This window comes from Myodes glareolus, chromosome 18, assembly GCF_982192425.1.
Source record: "Myodes glareolus chromosome 18, mMyoGla1.1, whole genome shotgun sequence".
Classification (NCBI taxonomy): domain Eukaryota; kingdom Metazoa; phylum Chordata; class Mammalia; order Rodentia; family Cricetidae; genus Myodes; species Myodes glareolus.
The window spans coordinates 680396-698335 of record NC_142043.1 but is presented as its reverse complement, the minus strand read 5'-3'; positions in this window follow the sequence as shown (position 1 = coordinate 698335).

Here is a 17940-nt window from a genome sequence, read left to right as displayed (position 1 = left end):
GTTTCTATGAAAGAGAAGCAGTCTGTTCCAACACTTCAATTCATTTCCCGAAGGGAATGGAGTGTTGCTTTACTTTCTAAATGCTGTCCTTCCATAGAAAATCACTTTCCTTTGAAAGAGCCTTAAGCTACTTACAAGCATTCAACAGAAACTCACATGCATTTCTCTGAAAGAAAAGAAGTCTGTTGCAACACTTCAATTCACTGTACAAAGTGAATTGAGTGTTGCTTCACTTTCTAAATGCTGTCCTTTCAAAAAAAATCACTTTCCTTTGAAAGTGCCTTAAGAAACTTGCAAGCATTCACAAGAAACACTAATGCATTTCTATGAAAGAGAAGCACTCTGTTCCAACACTTCAATTCACTGCACGAAGGGAATGGAGTGTTGCTTCACTTTCTAAATGCTGTCCTTTCAGAGAAAATCACTTTCCTTTGAAAGTGCCTTAAGCTACTTACAAGCATTAGGAAGAAACTCACATGCGTTTCTCTGAAAGAGAAGCAGTCTGTTCCAACACTTCAATTCACTGTGCGAAGTGAATGGAGTGTTCCTTCAGTTTCTAAATGCTGTCCTTTCAGAGAAAATCACTTTCCTTTGAAAGTGCCTTAAGCGACTTGCAATAATTCACAAGAAACTCACATGCGTTTCTCTGAAAGAGAAGCAGTCTGTTCCAACACTTCAATTCACTGTGCAAAGTGAATGGAGTGTTGCTTCACTTTCTAAATGCTGTCCTTTCAGAGAAAATCACTTTCCTTTGAAAGTGCCTTAAGCTACTTACAAGCATTCACCAGAAACTCACATGCGTTTCTCTGAAAGAGAAGCAGTCTGTTCCAACACTTCAATTCACTGTGCGAAGTGAATGGAGTGTTGTTTCACTTTCTAAATGCTGTCCTTTCAGAGAAAATCACTTTCCTTTGAAAATGCCTTAAGCTACTTACAAGCATTCACCAGAAACTCACATGCGTTTCTCTGAAAGAGAAGCAGTCTGTTCCAGTACTTCAATTCACTCTGCGAAGTGAATGGAGTGTTGCTTCACTTTCTAAATGCTGTCCTTTCAGAGAAAATCACTTTCCTTTGAAAGTGCCTTAAGCTACTTACAAGCATTCAACTTAAACTCACATGAATTTCTCTGAAAGAGAAGCAGTCTGTTCCAACACTTCAATTCACTGTGCGAAGTGAATGGAGTGTTGCTTCACTTTCTAAATGATGTCCTTTCAGAGAAAATCACTTTCCTTTGAAAGTGCCTTAAGCTACTTACAAGCATTCACCAGAAACTCACATGCGTTACTCTGAAAGAGAGGCAGTCTGTTCCAACACTTCAATTCACTGTGCGAAGTGAATGGAGTGTTGCTTCACTTTCTAAATGCTGTCCTTTCAGAGAAAATCACTTTCCTTTGAAAGTGCCTTAAGCTACTTGCAAGCATTAGGAAGAAACTCACATGCGTTTCTCTGAAAGAGAAGCAGTCTGTTCCAACAATTCAATTCACTGTGCGAAGTGAATGGAGTGTTGCTTCACTTTCTAAATGCTGTCCTTTCAGAGAAAATCACTTTCCTTTGAAAGTGCCTTAAGTTACTTGCAAGCATTAGGAAGAAACTCACATGCGTTTCTCTGAAAGAGAAGCAGTCTGTTCCAACACTTCAATTCACTGTGTGAAGTGAATGGAGTGTTGCCTCACTTTCTAAATGCTGTCCTTTCAGAGAAAATCACTTTCCTTTGAAAGTGCCTTAAGCTACTTACAAGCATTCACCAGAAACTCACATGCGTTTCTCTGAAAGAGAAGCAGTCTGTTCCAACAGTTCAATTCAATGTGCGAAGTGAATGGAGTGTTGCTGCACTTTCTAAATGCTGTCCTTTCAGAGAAAATCACTTTCCTTTGAAAGTGCCTTAAGCTACTTACAAGCATTCCACAGAAACTCACATGCATTTCTCTGAAAGAGAAGCAGTCTGTTTCAACACTTCAATTCAGTGTGCGAAGTGAATGGAGTGTTGCTTCACTTTCTAAATAATGTCCTTTCAGAGAAAATCACTTTCCTTTGAAAGTGCCTTAAGCAACTTGCAAGCATTCACAAGAAACACTAATGCGTTTATATGAAAGAGAAGCACTCTGTTCCAACACTTCAATTCACTGCACGAAGGCAATGGAGTGTTGCTTCACTTTCTAAATGCTGTCCTTTCAGAGAAAATCACTGTCCTTTGAAAGTGCCTTAAGCTACTTACAAGCATTCACCAGAAACTCACATGCGTTTCACTGAAAGAGAAGCAGTCGGTTCCAACACTTCAATTCACTGTGCGAAGTGAATGGAGTGTTGCTTCACTTTCTAAATGCTGTCCTTTCAGAGAAAATCACTTTCCTTTGAAAGTGCCTTAAGCTACTTGCAAGCATTAGGAAGAAACTCACATGTGTTTCTCTGAAAGAGAAGCAGTCTGTTCCAACACTTCAATTCACTGTGCGAAGTGAATGGAGTGTTGCTTCACTTTCTAAATGCTGTCCTTTCAGAGAAAAACGCTTTTCTTTGAAAGTGCCTTAAACTTCTTTCAAGCATTCACAAAAAACTAACATGCGTTTCTCTGAAAGAGAAGCAGTCTGTTCCAACACTTCAATTCACAGTGCGAAGTGAATGGAGTGTTGCTTCAGTTTCTAAAAGCTGTCCTTTCAGAGAAAATCACTTTCCATTGAAAGTGCCTTAAGCAACTTGCAAGAATTCACAAGAAACTCACATGCGTTTCTCTGAAAGAGAAGCAGTCTGTTCCAACACTTCAATTCACTGTGCGAAGAGAATGGAGTGTTGCTTCACTATCTAAATGCTGTCTTTTCAGAGAAAATCACTTTCCTTTGAAAGTGCCTTAAGCTACTTGCAAGCATTCCCAAGAAACACTAATGCGTTTCTATGAAAGAGAAGCAGTCTGTTCCAACACTTCAATTCATTGCCCGAAGGGAATGGAGTGTTGCTTTACTTTCTAAATGCTGTCCTTTCAGAGAAAATCACTTTCCTTTGAAAGTGCCTTAAGCTACTTACAAGCATTCACCAGAAACTCACATGCGTTTCTCTGAAAGGGAAGCAGTCTGTTCCAACACTTCAATTCACTGTGCGAAGTGAATGGAGTGTTGCTTCACTTTCTAAATGCTGTCCTTTCAGAGAAAATCACTTTCCTTTGAAAATGCCTTAAGCTACTTACAAGCATTCACCAGAAACTCACATGCATTTCTCTGAAAGAGAAGCAGTCTGTTCCAACACTTCAATTCACTGTGCGAAGTGAATGGAGTGTTGCTTCACTTTCTAAATGCTGTCCTTTCAGAGAAAATCACTTTCCTTTGAAAATGCCTTAAGCTACTTACAAGCATTCACCAGAAACTCACATGCGTTTCTCTGAAAGAGAAGCAGTCTGTTCCAGTACTTCAATTCACTCTGCGAAGTGAATGGAGTGTTGCTTCACTTTCTAAATGCTGTCCTTTCAGAGAAAATCACTTTCCTTTGAAAGTGCCTTAAGCTACTTACAAGCATTCAACTTAAACTCACATGAATTTCTCTGAAAGAGAAGCAGTCTGTTCCAACACTTCAATTCACTGTGCGAAGTGAATGGAGTGTTGCTTCACTTTCTAAATGATGTCCTTTCAGAGAAAATCACTTTCCTTTGAAAGTGCCTTAAGCTACTTACAAGCATTCACCAGAAACTCACATGCGTTTCTCTGAAAGAGAGGCAGTCTGTTCCAACACTTCAATTCACTGTGCGAAGTGAATGGAGTGTTGCTTCACTTTCTAAATGCTGTCCTTTCAGAGAAAATCACTTTCCTTTGAAAGTGCCTTAAGCTACTTGCAAGCATTAGGAAGAAACTCACATGCGTTTCTCTGAAAGAGAAGCAGTCTGTTCCAACACTTCAATTCACTATGCGAAGTGAATGGAGTGTTGCTTCACTTTCTAAATGCTGTCCTTTCAGAGAAAATCACTTTCCTTTGAAAGTGCCTTAAGTTACTTGCAAGCATTAGGAAGAAACTCACATGCGTTTCTCTGAAAGAGAAGCAGTCTGTTCCAACACTTCAGTTCACTGTGTGAAGTGAATGGAGTGTTGCCTCACTTTCTAAATGCTGTCCTTTCAGAGAAAATCACTTTCCTTTGAAAGTGCCTTAAGCTACTTACAAGCATTCACCAGAAACTCACATGCGTTTCTCTGAAAGAGAAGCAGTCTGTTCCAACAGTTCAATTCAATGTGCAAAGTGAAAGGAGTGTTGCTGCACTTTCTAAATGCTGTCCTTTCAGATAAAATCACTTTCCTTTGAAAGTGCCTTAAGCTACTTGCAAGCATTTGGAAGAAACTCACATGCATTTCTCTGAAAGAGAAGCAGTCTGTTTCAACACTTCAATTCAGTGTGCGAAGTGAATGGAGTGTTGCTTCACTTTCTAAATAATGTCCTTTCAGAGAAAATCACTTTCCTTTGAAAGTACCTTAAGGAACTTGCAAGCATTCACAAGAAACACTAATGCGTTTATATGAAAGAGAAGCACTCTGTTCCAACACTTCAATTCACTGCACGAAGGCAATGGAGTGTTGCTTCACTTTCTAAATGCTGTCCTTTCAGAGAAAATCACTGTCCTTTGAAAGTGCCTTAAGCTACTTACAAGCATTCACCAGAAACTCACATGCGTTTCACTGAAAGAGAAGCACTCGGTTCCAACACTTCAATTCACTGTGCGAAGTGAATGGAGTGTTGCTTCACTTTCTAAATGCTGTCCTTTCAGAGAAAATCACTTTCCTTTGAAAATGCCTTAAGCTACTTACAAGCATTCACCAGAAACTCACATGCGTTTCTCTGAAAGAGAAGCAGTCTGTTCCAGTACTTCAATTCACTCTGCGAAGTGAATGGAGTGTTGCTTCACTTTCTAAATGCTGTCCTTTCAGAGAAAATCACTTTCCTTTGAAAGTGCCTTAAGCTACTTACAAGCATTCAACTTAAACTCACATGAATTTCTCTGAAAGAGAAGCAGTCTGTTCCAACACTTCAATTCACTGTGCGAAGTGAATGGAGTGTTGCTTCACTTTCTAAATGATGTCCTTTCAGAGAAAATCACTTTCCTTTGAAAGTGCCTTAAGCTACTTACAAGCATTCACCAGAAACTCACATGCGTTTCTCTGAAAGAGAGGCAGTCTGTTCCAACACTTCAATTCACTGTGCGAAGTGAATGGAGTGTTGCTTCACTTTCTAAATGCTGTCCTTTCAGAGAAAATCACTTTCCTTTGAAAGTGCCTTAAGCTACTTGCAAGCATTAGGAAGAAACTCACATGCGTTTCTCTGAAAGAGAAGCAGTCTGTTCCAACAATTCAATTCACTGTGCGAAGTGAATGGAGTGTTGCTTCACTTTCTAAATGCTGTCCTTTCAGAGAAAATCACTTTCCTTTGAAAGTGCCTTAAGTTACTTGCAAGCATTAGGAAGAAACTCACATGCGTTTCTCTGAAAGAGAAGCAGTCTGTTCCAACACTTCAATTCACTGTGTGAAGTGAATGGAGTGTTGCCTCACTTTCTAAATGCTGTCCTTTCAGAGAAAATCACTTTCCTTTGAAAGTGCCTTAAGCTACTTACAAGCATTCACCAGAAACTCACATGCGTTTCTCTGAAAGAGAAGCAGTCTGTTCCAACAGTTCAATTCAATGTGCGAAGTGAATGGAGTGTTGCTGCACTTTCTAAATGCTGTCCTTTCAGAGAAAATCACTTTCCTTTGAAAGTGCCTTAAGCTACTTACAAGCATTCACCAGAAACTCACATGCGTTTCTCTGAAAGAGAAGCAGTCTGTTCCAACAGTTCAATTCAATGTGCGAAGTGAATGGAGTGTTGCTGCACTTTCTAAATGCTGTCCTTTCAGAGAAAATCACTTTCCTTTGAAAGTGCCTTAAGCTACTTACAAGCATTCACCAGAAACTCACATGCATTTCTCTGAAAGAGAAGCAGTCTGTTTCAACACTTCAATTCAGTGTGCGAAGTGAATGGAGTGTTGCTTCACTTTCTAAATAATGTCCTTTCAGAGAAAATCACTTTCCTTTGAAAGTGCCTTAAGCAACTTGCAAGCATTCACAAGAAACACTAATGCGTTTATATGAAAGAGAAGTACTCTGTTCCAACACTTCAATTCACTGCACGAAGGCAATGGAGTGTTGCTTCACTTTCTAAATGCTGTCCTTTCAGAGAAAATCACTGTCCTTTGAAAGTGCCTTAAGCTACTTACAAGCATTCACCAGAAACTCACATGCGTTTCACTGAAAGAGAAGCAGTCGGTTCCAACACTTCAATTCACTGTGCGAAGTGAATGGAGTGTTGCTTCACTTTCTAAATGCTGTCCTTTCAGAGAAAATCACTTTCCTTTGAAAGTGCCTTAAGCTACTTGCAAGCATTAGGAAGAAACTCACATGTGTTTCTCTGAAAGAGAAGCAGTCTGTTCCAACACTTCAATTCACTGTGCGAAGTGAATGGAGTGTTGCTTCACTTTCTAAATGCTGTCCTTTCAGAGAAAAACGCTTTTCTTTGAAAGTGCCTTAAACTTCTTTCAAGCATTCACAAAAAACTCACATGCGTTTCTCTGAAAGAGAAGCAGTCTGTTCCAACACTTCAATTCACAGTGCGAAGTGAATGGAGTGTTGCTTCAGTTTCTAAAAGCTGTCCTTTCAGAGACAATCACTTTCCATTGAAAGTGCCTTAAGCAACTTGCAAGAATTCACAAGAAACTCACATGCGTTTCTCTGAAAGAGAAGCAGTCTGTTCCAAAATTTCAATTCACTGTGCGAAGAGAATGGAGTGTTGCTTCACTATCTAAATGCTGTCTTTTCAGAGAAAATCACTTTCCTTTGAAAGTGCCTTAAGCTACTTGCAAGCATTCCCAAGAAACACTAATGCGTTTCTATGAAAGAGAAGCAGTCTGTTCCAACACTTCAATTCATTGCCCGAAGGGAATGGAGTGTTGCTTTACTTTCTAAATGCTGTCCTTTCAGAGAAAATCACTTTCCTTTGAAAGTGCCTTAAGCTACTTACAAGCATTCAGCAGAAACTCACATGCGTTTCTCTGAAAGGGAAGCAGTCTGTTCCAACACTTCAATTCACTGTGCGAAGTGAATGGAGTGTTGCTTCACTTTCTAAATGCTGTCCTTTCAGAGAAAATCACTTTCCTTTGAAAATGCCTTAAGCTACTTACAAGCATTCACCAGAAACTCACATGCATTTCTCTGAAAGAGAAGCAGTCTGTTCCAACACTTCAATTCACTGTGCGAAGTGAATGGAGTGTTGCTTCACTTTCTAAATGCTGTCCTTTCAGAGAAAATCACTTTCCTTTGAAAATGCCTTAAGCTACTTACAAGCATTCACCAGAAACTCACATGCGTTTCTCTGAAAGAGAAGCAGTCTGTTCCAGTACTTCAATTCACTCTGCGAAGTGAATGGAGTGTTGCTTCACTTTCTAAATGCTGTCCTTTCAGAGAAAATCACTTTCCTTTGAAAGTGCCTTAAGCTACTTACAAGCATTCAACTTAAACTCACATGAATTTCTCTGAAAGAGAAGCAGTCTGTTCCAACACTTCAATTCACTGTGCGAAGTGAATGGAGTGTTGCTTCACTTTCTAAATGATGTCCTTTCAGAGAAAATCACTTTCCTTTGAAAGTGCCTTAAGCTACTTACAAGCATTCACCAGAAACTCACATGCGTTTCTCTGAAAGAGAGGCAGTCTGTTCCAACACTTCAATTCACTGTGCGAAGTGAATGGAGTGTTGCTTCACTTTCTAAATGCTGTCCTTTCAGAGAAAATCACTTTCCTTTGAAAGTGCCTTAAGCTACTTGCAAGCATTAGGAAGAAACTCACATGCGTTTCTCTGAAAGAGAAGCAGTCTGTTCCAACACTTCAATTCACTGTGCGAAGTGAATGGAGTGTTGCTTCACTTTCTAAATGCTGTCCTTTCAGAGAAAATCACTTTCCTTTGAAAGTGCCTTAAGTTACTTGCAAGCATTAGGAAGAAACTCACATGCGTTTCTCTGAAAGAGAAGCAGTCTGTTCCAACACTTCAATTCACTGTGTGAAGAGAATGGAGTGTTGCCTCACTTTCTAAATGCTGTCCTTTCAGAGAAAATCACTTTCCTTTGAAAGTGCCTTAAGCTACTTACAAGCATTCACCAGAAACTCACATGCGTTACTCTGAAAGAGAAGCAGTCTGTTCCAACAGTTCAATTCAATGTGCGAAGTGAATGGAGTGTTGCTGCACTTTCTAAATGCTGTCCTTTCAGAGAAAATCACTTTCCTTTGAAAGTGCCTTAAGCTACTTACAAGCATTCCACAGAAACTCACATGCATTTCTCTGAAAGAGAAGCAGTCTGTTTCAACACTTCAATTCAGTGTGCGAAGTGAATGGAGTGTTGCTTCACTTTCTAAATAATGTCCTTTCAGAGAAAATCACTTTCCTTTGAAAGTGCCTTAAGCAACTTGCAAGCATTCACAAGAAACACTAATGCGTTTATATGAAAGAGAAGCACTCTGTTCCAACACTTCAATTCACTGCACGAAGGCAATGGAGTGTTGCTTCACTTTCTAAATGCTGTCCTTTCAGAGAAAATCACTGTCCTTTGAAAGTGCCTTAAGCTACTTACAAGCATTCACCAGAAACTCACATGCGTTTCACTGAAAGAGAAGCAGTCGGTTCCAACACTTCAATTCACTGTGCGAAGTGAATGGAGTGTTGCTTCACTTTCTAAATGCTGTCCTTTCAGAGAAAATCACTTTCCTTTGAAAGTGCCTTAAGCTACTTGCAAGCATTAGGAAGAAACTCACATGTGTTTCTCTGAAAGAGAAGCAGTCTGTTCCAACACTTCAATTCACTGTGCGAAGTGAATGGAGTGTTGCTTCACTTTCTAAATGCTGTCCTTTCAGAGAAAAACGCTTTTCTTTGAAAGTGCCTTAAACTTCTTTCAAGCATTCACAAAAAACTCACATGCGTTTCTCTGAAAGAGAAGCAGTCTGTTCCAACACTTCAATTCACAGTGCGAAGTGAATGGAGTGTTGCTTCAGTTTCTAAAAGCTGTCCTTTCAGAGACAATCACTTTCCATTGAAAGTGCCTTAAGCAACTTGCAAGAATTCACAAGAAACTCACATGCGTTTCTCTGAAAGAGAAGCAGTCTGTTCCAAAATTTCAATTCACTGTGCGAAGAGAATGGAGTGTTGCTTCACTATCTAAATGCTGTCTTTTCAGAGAAAATCACTTTCCTTTGAAAGTGCCTTAAGCTACTTGCAAGCATTCCCAAGAAACACTAATGCGTTTCTATGAAAGAGAAGCAGTCTGTTCCAACACTTCAATTCATTGCCCGAAGGGAATGGAGTGTTGCTTTACTTTCTAAATGCTGTCCTTTCAGAGAAAATCACTTTCCTTTGAAAGTGCCTTAAGCTACTTACAAGCATTCAGCAGAAACTCACATGCGTTTCTCTGAAAGGGAAGCAGTCTGTTCCAACACTTCAATTCACTGTGCGAAGTGAATGGAGTGTTGCTTCACTTTCTAAATGCTGTCCTTTCAGAGAAAATCACTTTCCTTTGAAAATGCCTTAAGCTACTTACAAGCATTCACCAGAAACTCACATGCATTTCTCTGAAAGAGAAGCAGTCTGTTCCAACACTTCAATTCACTGTGCGAAGTGAATGGAGTGTTGCTTCACTTTCTAAATGCTGTCCTTTCAGAGAAAATCACTTTCCTTTGAAAATGCCTTAAGCTACTTACAAGCATTCACCAGAAACTCACATGCGTTTCTCTGAAAGAGAAGCAGTCTGTTCCAGTACTTCAATTCACTCTGCGAAGTGAATGGAGTGTTGCTTCACTTTCTAAATGCTGTCCTTTCAGAGAAAATCACTTTCCTTTGAAAGTGCCTTAAGCTACTTACAAGCATTCAACTTAAACTCACATGAATTTCTCTGAAAGAGAAGCAGTCTGTTCCAACACTTCAATTCACTGTGCGAAGTGAATGGAGTGTTGCTTCACTTTCTAAATGATGTCCTTTCAGAGAAAATCACTTTCCTTTGAAAGTGCCTTAAGCTACTTACAAGCATTCACCAGAAACTCACATGCGTTTCTCTGAAAGAGAGGCAGTCTGTTCCAACACTTCAATTCACTGTGCGAAGTGAATGGAGTGTTGCTTCACTTTCTAAATGCTGTCCTTTCAGAGAAAATCACTTTCCTTTGAAAGTGCCTTAAGCTACTTGCAAGCATTAGGAAGAAACTCACATGCGTTTCTCTGAAAGAGAAGCAGTCTGTTCCAACACTTCAATTCACTGTGCGAAGTGAATGGAGTGTTGCTTCACTTTCTAAATGCTGTCCTTTCAGAGAAAATCACTTTCCTTTGAAAGTGCCTTAAGTTACTTGCAAGCATTAGGAAGAAACTCACATGCGTTTCTCTGAAAGAGAAGCAGTCTGTTCCAACACTTCAATTCACTGTGTGAAGAGAATGGAGTGTTGCCTCACTTTCTAAATGCTGTCCTTTCAGAGAAAATCACTTTCCTTTGAAAGTGCCTTAAGCTACTTACAAGATTTCACCAGAAACTCACATGCGTTTCTCTGAAAGGGAAGCAGTCTGTTCCAACACTTCAATTCACTGTGCGAAGTGAATGGAGTGTTGCTTCACTTTCTAAATGCTGTCCTTTCAGAGAAAATCACTTTCCTTTGAAAATGCCTTAAGCTACTTACAAGCATTCACCAGAAACTCACATGCGTTTCTCTGAAAGAGAAGCAGTCTGTTCCAATACTTCAATTCACTCTGCAAAGTGAATGGAGTGTTGCTTCACTTTCTAAATGCTGTCCTTTCAGAGAAAATCACTGTCCTTTGAAAGTGCCTTAAGCTACTTACAAGCATTCACCAGAAACTCACATGCGTTTCACTGAAAGAGAAGCAGTCGGTTCCAACACTTCAATTCACTGTGCGAAGTGAATGGAGTGTTGCTTCACTTTCTAAATGCTGTCCTTTCAGAGAAAATCACTTTCCTTTGAAAGTGCCTTAAGCAACTTGCAAGCATTCACAAGAAACACTAATGCGTTTATATGAAAGAGAAGCACTCTGTTCCAACACTTCAATTCACTGCACGAAGGCAATGGAGTGTTGCTTCACTTTCTAAATGCTGTCCTTTCAGAGAAAATCACTGTCCTTTGAAAGTGCCTTAAGCTACTTACAAGCATTCACCAGAAACTCACATGCGTTTCACTGAAAGAGAAGCAGTCGGTTCCAACACTTCAATTCACTGTGCGAAGTGAATGGAGTGTTGCTTCACTTTCTAAATGCTGTCCTTTCAGAGAAAATCACTTTCCTTTGAAAGTGCCTTAAGCTACTTGCAAGCATTAGGAAGAAACTCACATGTGTTTCTCTGAAAGAGAAGCAGTCTGTTCCAACACTTCAATTCACTGTGTGAAGTGAATGGAGTGTTGCTTCACTTTCTAAATGCTGTCCTTTCAGAGAAAAACGCTTTTCTTGAAAGTGCCTTAAACTTCTTTCAAGCATTCACAAAAAACTCACATGCGTTTCTCTGAAAGAGAAGCATTCTGTTCCAACACTTCAATTCACAGTGCGAAGTGAATGGAGTGTTGCTTCAGTTTCTAAAAGCTGTCCTTTCAGAGAAAATCACTTTCCATTGAAAGTGCCTTAAGCAACTTGCAAGAATTCACAAGAAACTCACATGCGTTTCTCTGAAAGAGAAGCAGTCTGTTCCAACACTTCAATTCACTGTGCGAAGAGAATGGAGTGTTGCTTCACTATCTAAATGCTGTCTTTTCAGAGAAAATCACTTTCCTTTGAAAGTGCCTTAAGCTACTTGCAAGCATTCCCAAGAAACACTAATGCGTTTCTATGAAAGAGAAGCAGTCTGTTCCAACACTTCAATTCATTGCCCGAAGGGAATGGAGTGTTGCTTTACTTTCTAAATGCTGTCCTTTCAGAGAAAATCACTTTCCTTTGAAAGTGCCTTAAGCTACTTACAAGATTTCACCAGAAACTCACATGCGTTTCTCTGAAAGGGAAGCAGTCTGTTCCAACACTTCAATTCACTGTGCGAAGTGAATGGAGTGTTGCTTCACTTTCTAAATGCTGTCCTTTCAGAGAAAATCACTTTCCTTTGAAAATGCCTTAAGCTACTTACAAGCATTCACCAGAAACTCACATGCGTTTCTCTGAAAGAGAAGCAGTCTGTTCCAATACTTCAATTCACTCTGCAAAGTGAATGGAGTGTTGCTTCACTTTCTAAATGCTGTCCTTTCAGAGAAAATCACTTTCCTTTGAAAGTGCCTTAAGCTATTTACAAGCATTCAACTTAAACTCACATGAATTTCTCTGAAAGAGAAGCAGTCTGTTCCAACACTTCAATTCACTGTGCGAAGTGAATGGAGTGTTGCTTCACTTTCTAAATGCTGTCCTTTCAGAGAAAATCACTTTCCTTTGAAAGTGCCTTAAGCTACTTACAAGCATTAGGAAGAAACTCACATGCGTTTCTCTGAAAGAGAGGCAGTCTGTTCCAACACTTCAATTCACTGTGCGAAGTGAATGGAGTGTTGCTTCACTTTCTAAATGCTGTCCTTTCAGAGAAAATCACTTTCCTTTGAAAGTGCCTTAAGCTACTTGCAAGCATTAGGAAGAAACTCACATGCGTTTCTCTGAAAAAGAAGCAGACTGTTCCAACACTTCAATTCACTGTGCGAAGTGAATGGAGTGTTGCTTCACTTTCTAAATGCTGTCCTTTCAGAGAAAATCACTTTCCTTTGAAAGTGCCTTAAGCTACTTGCAAGCATTAGGAAGAAACTCACATGCGTTTCTCTGAAAGAGAAGCAGTCTGTTCCAACACTTCAATTCACTGTGTGAATTGAATGGAGTGTTGCCTAACTTTCTAAATGCTGTCCTTTCAGAGAAAATCACTTTCCTTTGAAAGTGCCTTAAGATACTTACTAGCATTCACCAGAAACTCACATGCGTTTCTCTGAAAGAGAAGCAGTCTGTTCCAACAGTTCAATTCAATGTGCGAAGTGAATGGAGTGTTGCTGCACTTTCTAAATGCTGTCCTTTCAGAGAAAATCACTTTCCTTTGAAAGTGCCTTAAGCTACTTACAAGCATTCCACAGAAACTCACATGCATTTCTCTGAAAGAGAAGCAGTCTGTTCCAACACTTCAATTCAGTGTGCGAAGTGAATGGAGTGTTGCTTCACTTTCTAAATTATGTCCTTTCAGAGAAAATCACTTTCCTTTGAAAGTGCCTTAAGCAACTTGCAAGCATTCACAAGAAACACTAATGCGTTTATATGAAAGAGAAGCACTCTGTTCCAACACTTCAATTCACTGCACGAAGGGAATGGAGTGTTGCTTCACTTTCTAAATGCTGTCCTTTCAGAGAAAATCACTGTCCTTTGAAAGTGCCTTAAGCTACTTACAAGCATTCACCAGAAACTCACATGCGTTTCACTGAAAGAGAAGCAGTCGGTTCCAACACTTCAATTCACTGTGCGAAGTGAATGGAGTGTTGCTTCACTTTCTAAATGCTGTCCTTTCAGAGAAAATCACTTTCCTTTGAAAGTGCCTTAAGCTACTTGCAAGCATTAGGAAGAAACTCACATGTGTTTCTCTGAAAGAGAAGCAGTCTGTTCAAACACTTCAATTCACTGTGCGAAGTGAATGGAGTGTTGCTTCACTTTCTAAATGCTGTCCTTTCAGAGAAAAACGCTTTTCTTTGAAAGTGCCTTAAACTACTTTCAAGCATTCACAAAAAACTCACATGCGTTTTTCTGAAAGAGAAGTAGTCTGTTCCAACACTTCAATTCACAGTGCGAAGTGAATGGAGTGTTGCTTCAGTTTCTAAAAGCTGTCCTTTCAGAGAAAATCACTTTCCATTGAAAGTGCCTTAAGCAACTTGCAAGAATTCACAAGAAACTCACATGCGTTTCTCTGAAAGAGAAGCAGTCTGTTCCAACACTTCAATTCACTGTGCGAAGTGAATGGAGTGTTACTTCACTATCTAAATGCTGTCCTTTCAGAGAAAATCACTTTCCTTTGAAAGTGCCTTAAGCTACTTGCAAGCATTCCCAAGAAACACTAATGCGTTTCTATGAAAGAGAAGCAGTCTGTTCCAACACTTCAATTCATTGCCCGAAGGGAATGGAGTGTTGCTTTACTTTCTAAATGCTGTCTTTTCATAGAAAATCACTTTCCTTTGAAAGAGCCTTAAGCTACTTACAAGCATTCAACAGAAACTCACATGCATTTCTCTGAAAGAGAAGAAGTCTGTTCCAACACTTCAATTCACTGTACAAAGTGAATTGAGTGTTGCTTCACTTTCTAAATGCTGTCCTTTCAGAGAAAATCACTTTCCTTTGAAAGTGCCTTAAGCAATTTGCAAGCATTCACAAGAAACACTAATGCATTTCTATGAAAGAGAAGCACTCTGTTCCAACACTTCAATTCACTGCACGAAGGGAATGGAGTGTTGCTTCACTTTCTAAATGCTGTCCTTTCAGTGAAAATCACTTTCCTTTGAAAGTGCCTTAAGCTACTTACAAGCATTCATAAAAAACTCACATGCGTTTCTCTGAAAGAGAAGCAGTCTGTTCCAACACTTCAATTCACTGTGCGAAGTGAATGGAGTGTTGCTTCACTTTCTAAATGCTGTCCTTTCAGAGAAAATCACTTTTCTTTGAAAATGCCTTAAGCTACTTACAAGCATTCACCAGAAACTCACATGCTTTTCTCTGAAAGAGAAGCAGTCTGTTCCAATACTTCAATTCACTCTGCGAAGTGAATGGAGTGTTGCTTCACTTTCTAAATGCTGTCCTTTCAGAGAAAATCACTTTCCTTTGAAAGTGCCTTAAGCTACTTACAAGCATTCAACTTAAACTCACATGAATTTCTCTGAAAGAGAAGCAGTCTGTTCCAACACTTCAATTCACTGTGCGAAGTGAATGGAGTGTTGCTTCACTTTCTAAATGCTGTCCTTTCAGAGAAAATCACTTTCCTTTGAAAGTGCCTTAAGCTACTTACAAGCATTCACCAGAAACTCACATGCGTTTCTCTGAAAGAGAGGCAGTCTGTTCCAACACTTCAATTCACTGTGCGAAGTGAATGGAGTGTTGCTTCACTTTCTAAATGCTGTCCTTTCAGAGAAAATCACTTTCCTTTGAAAGTGCCTTAAGCTACTTACAAGCATTCAACTTAAACTCACATGAATTTCTCTGAAAGAGAAGCAGTCTGTTCCAACACTTCAATTCACTGTGCGAAGTGAATGGAGTGTTGCTTCACTTTCTAAATGCTGTCCTTTCAGAGAAAATCACTTTCCTTTGAAAGTGCCTTAAGCTACTTACAAGCATTCACCAGAAACTCACATGCGTTTCTCTGAAAGAGAGGCAGTCTGTTCCAACACTTCAATTCACTGTGCGAAGTGAATGGAGTGTTGCTTCACTTTCTAAATGCTGTCCTTTCAGAGAAAATCACTTTCCTTTGAAAGTGCCTTAAGCTACTTGCAAGCATTAGGAAGAAACTCACATGCGTTTCTCTGAAAGAGAAGCAGTCTGTTCCAACACTTCAATTCACTGTGCGAAGTGAATGGAGTGTTGCTTCACTTTCTAAATGCTGTCCTTTCAGAGAAAATCACTTTCCTTTGAAAGTGCCTTAAGTTACTTGCAAGCATTAGGAAGAAACTCACATGCGTTTCTCTGAAAGAGAAGCAGTCTGTTCCAACACTTCAATTCACTGTGCGAAGTGAATGGAGTGTTGCCTCACTTTCTAAATGCTGTCCTTTCAGAGAAAATCACTTTCCTTTGAAAGTGCCTTAAGCTACTTACAAGCATTCACCAGAAACTCACATGCGTTTCTCTGAAAGAGAAGCAGTCTGTTCCAACAGTTCAATTCAATGTGCGAAGTGAATGGAGTGTTGCTGCATTTTCTAAATGCTGTCCTTTCAGAGAAAATCACTTTCCTTTGAAAGTGCCTTAAGCTACTTACAAGCATTCCACAGAAACTCACATGCATTTCTCTGAAAGAGAAGCAGTCTGTTCCAACACTTCAATTCAGTGTGCGAAGTGAATGGAGTGTTGCTTCACTTTCTAAATTATGTCCTTTCAGAGAAAATCACTTTCCTTTGAAAGTGCCTTAAGCACCTTGCAAGCATTCACAAGAAACACTAATGCGTTTATATGAAAGAGAAGCACTCTGTTCCAACACTTCAATTCACTGCACGAAGGCAATGGAGTGTTGCTTCACTTTCTAAATGCTGTCCTTTCAGAGAAAATCACTGTCCTTTGAAAGTGCCTTAAGCTACTTACAAGCATTCACCAGAAACTCACTTGCGTTTCACTGAAAGAGAAGCAGTCGGTTCCAACACTTCAATTCACTGTGCGAAGTGAATGGAGTGTTGCTTCACTTTCTAAATGCTGTCCTTTCAGAGAAAATCACTTTCCTTTGAAAGTGCCTTAAGCTACTTGCAAGCATTAGGAAGAAACTCACATGTGTTTCTCTGAAAGAGAAGCAGTCTGTTCCAACACTTCAATTCACTGTGCGAAGTGAATGCAGTGTTGCTTCACTTTCTAAATGCTGTCCTTTCAGAGAAAAACGCTTTTCTTTGAAAGTGCCTTAAACTACTTTCAAGCATTCACAAAAAACTCACATGCGTTTCTCTGAAAGAGAAGCAGTCTGTTCCAACACTTCAATTCACAGTGCGAAGTGAATGGAGTGTTGCTTCAGTTTCTAAAAGCTGTCCTTTCAGAGAAAATCACTTTCCATTGAAAGTGCCTTAAGCAACTTGCAAGAATTCACAAGAAACTCACATGCGTTTCTCTGAAAGAGAAGCAGTCTGTTCCAACACTTCAATTCACTGTGCGAAGAGAATGGAGTGTTGCTTCACTATCTAAATGCTGTCCTTTCAGAGAAAATCACTTTCCTTTGAAAGTGCCTTAAGCTACTTGCAAGCATTCCCAAGAAACACTAATGCGTTTCTATGAAAGAGAAGCAGTCTGTTCCAACACTTCAATTCATTGCCCGAAGGGAATGGAGTGTTGCTTTACTTTCTAAATGCTGTCCTTTCAGAGAAAATCACTTTCCTTTGAAAGTGCCTTAAGCTACTTACAAGCATTCACCAGAAACTCACATGCGTTTCTCTGAAAGGGAAGCAGTCTGTTCCAACACTTCAATTCACTGTGCGAAGTGAATGGAGTGTTGCTTCACTTTCTAAATGCTGTCCTTTCAGAGAAAATCACTTTCCTTTGAAAATGCCTTAAGCTACTTACAAGCATTCATCAGAAACTCACATGCGTTTCTCTGAAAGAGAAGCAGTCTGTTCCAATACTTCAATTCACTCTGCAAAGTGAATGGAGTGTTGCTTCACTTTCTAAATGCTGTCCTTTCAGAGAAAATCACTTTCCTTTGAAAGTGCCTTAAGCTACTTACAAGCATTCAACTTAAACTCACATGAATTTCTCTGAAAGAGAAGCAGTCTGTTCCAACACTTCAATTCACTGTGCGAAGTGAATGGAGTGTTGCTTCACTTTCTAAATGCTGTCCTTTCAGAGAAAATCACTTTCCTTTGAAAGTGCCTTAAGCTACTTACAAGCATTCACCAGAAACTCACATGCGTTTCTCTGAAAGAGAGGCAGTCTGTTCCAACACTTCAATTCACTGTGCGAAGTGAATGGAGTGTTGCTTCACTTTCTAAATGCTGTCCTTTCAGAGAAAATCACTTTCCTTTGAAAGTGCCTTAAGCTACTTGCAAGCATTAGGAAGAAACTCACATGCGTTTCTCTGAAAGAGAAGCAGTCTGTTCCAACACTTCAATTCACTGTGCGAAGTGAATGGAGTGTTGCTTCACTTTCTAAATGCTGTCCTTTCAGAGAAAATCACTTTCCTTTGAAAGTGCCTTAAGTTACTTGCAAGCATTAGGAAGAAACTCACATGCGTTTCTCTGAAAGAGAAGCAG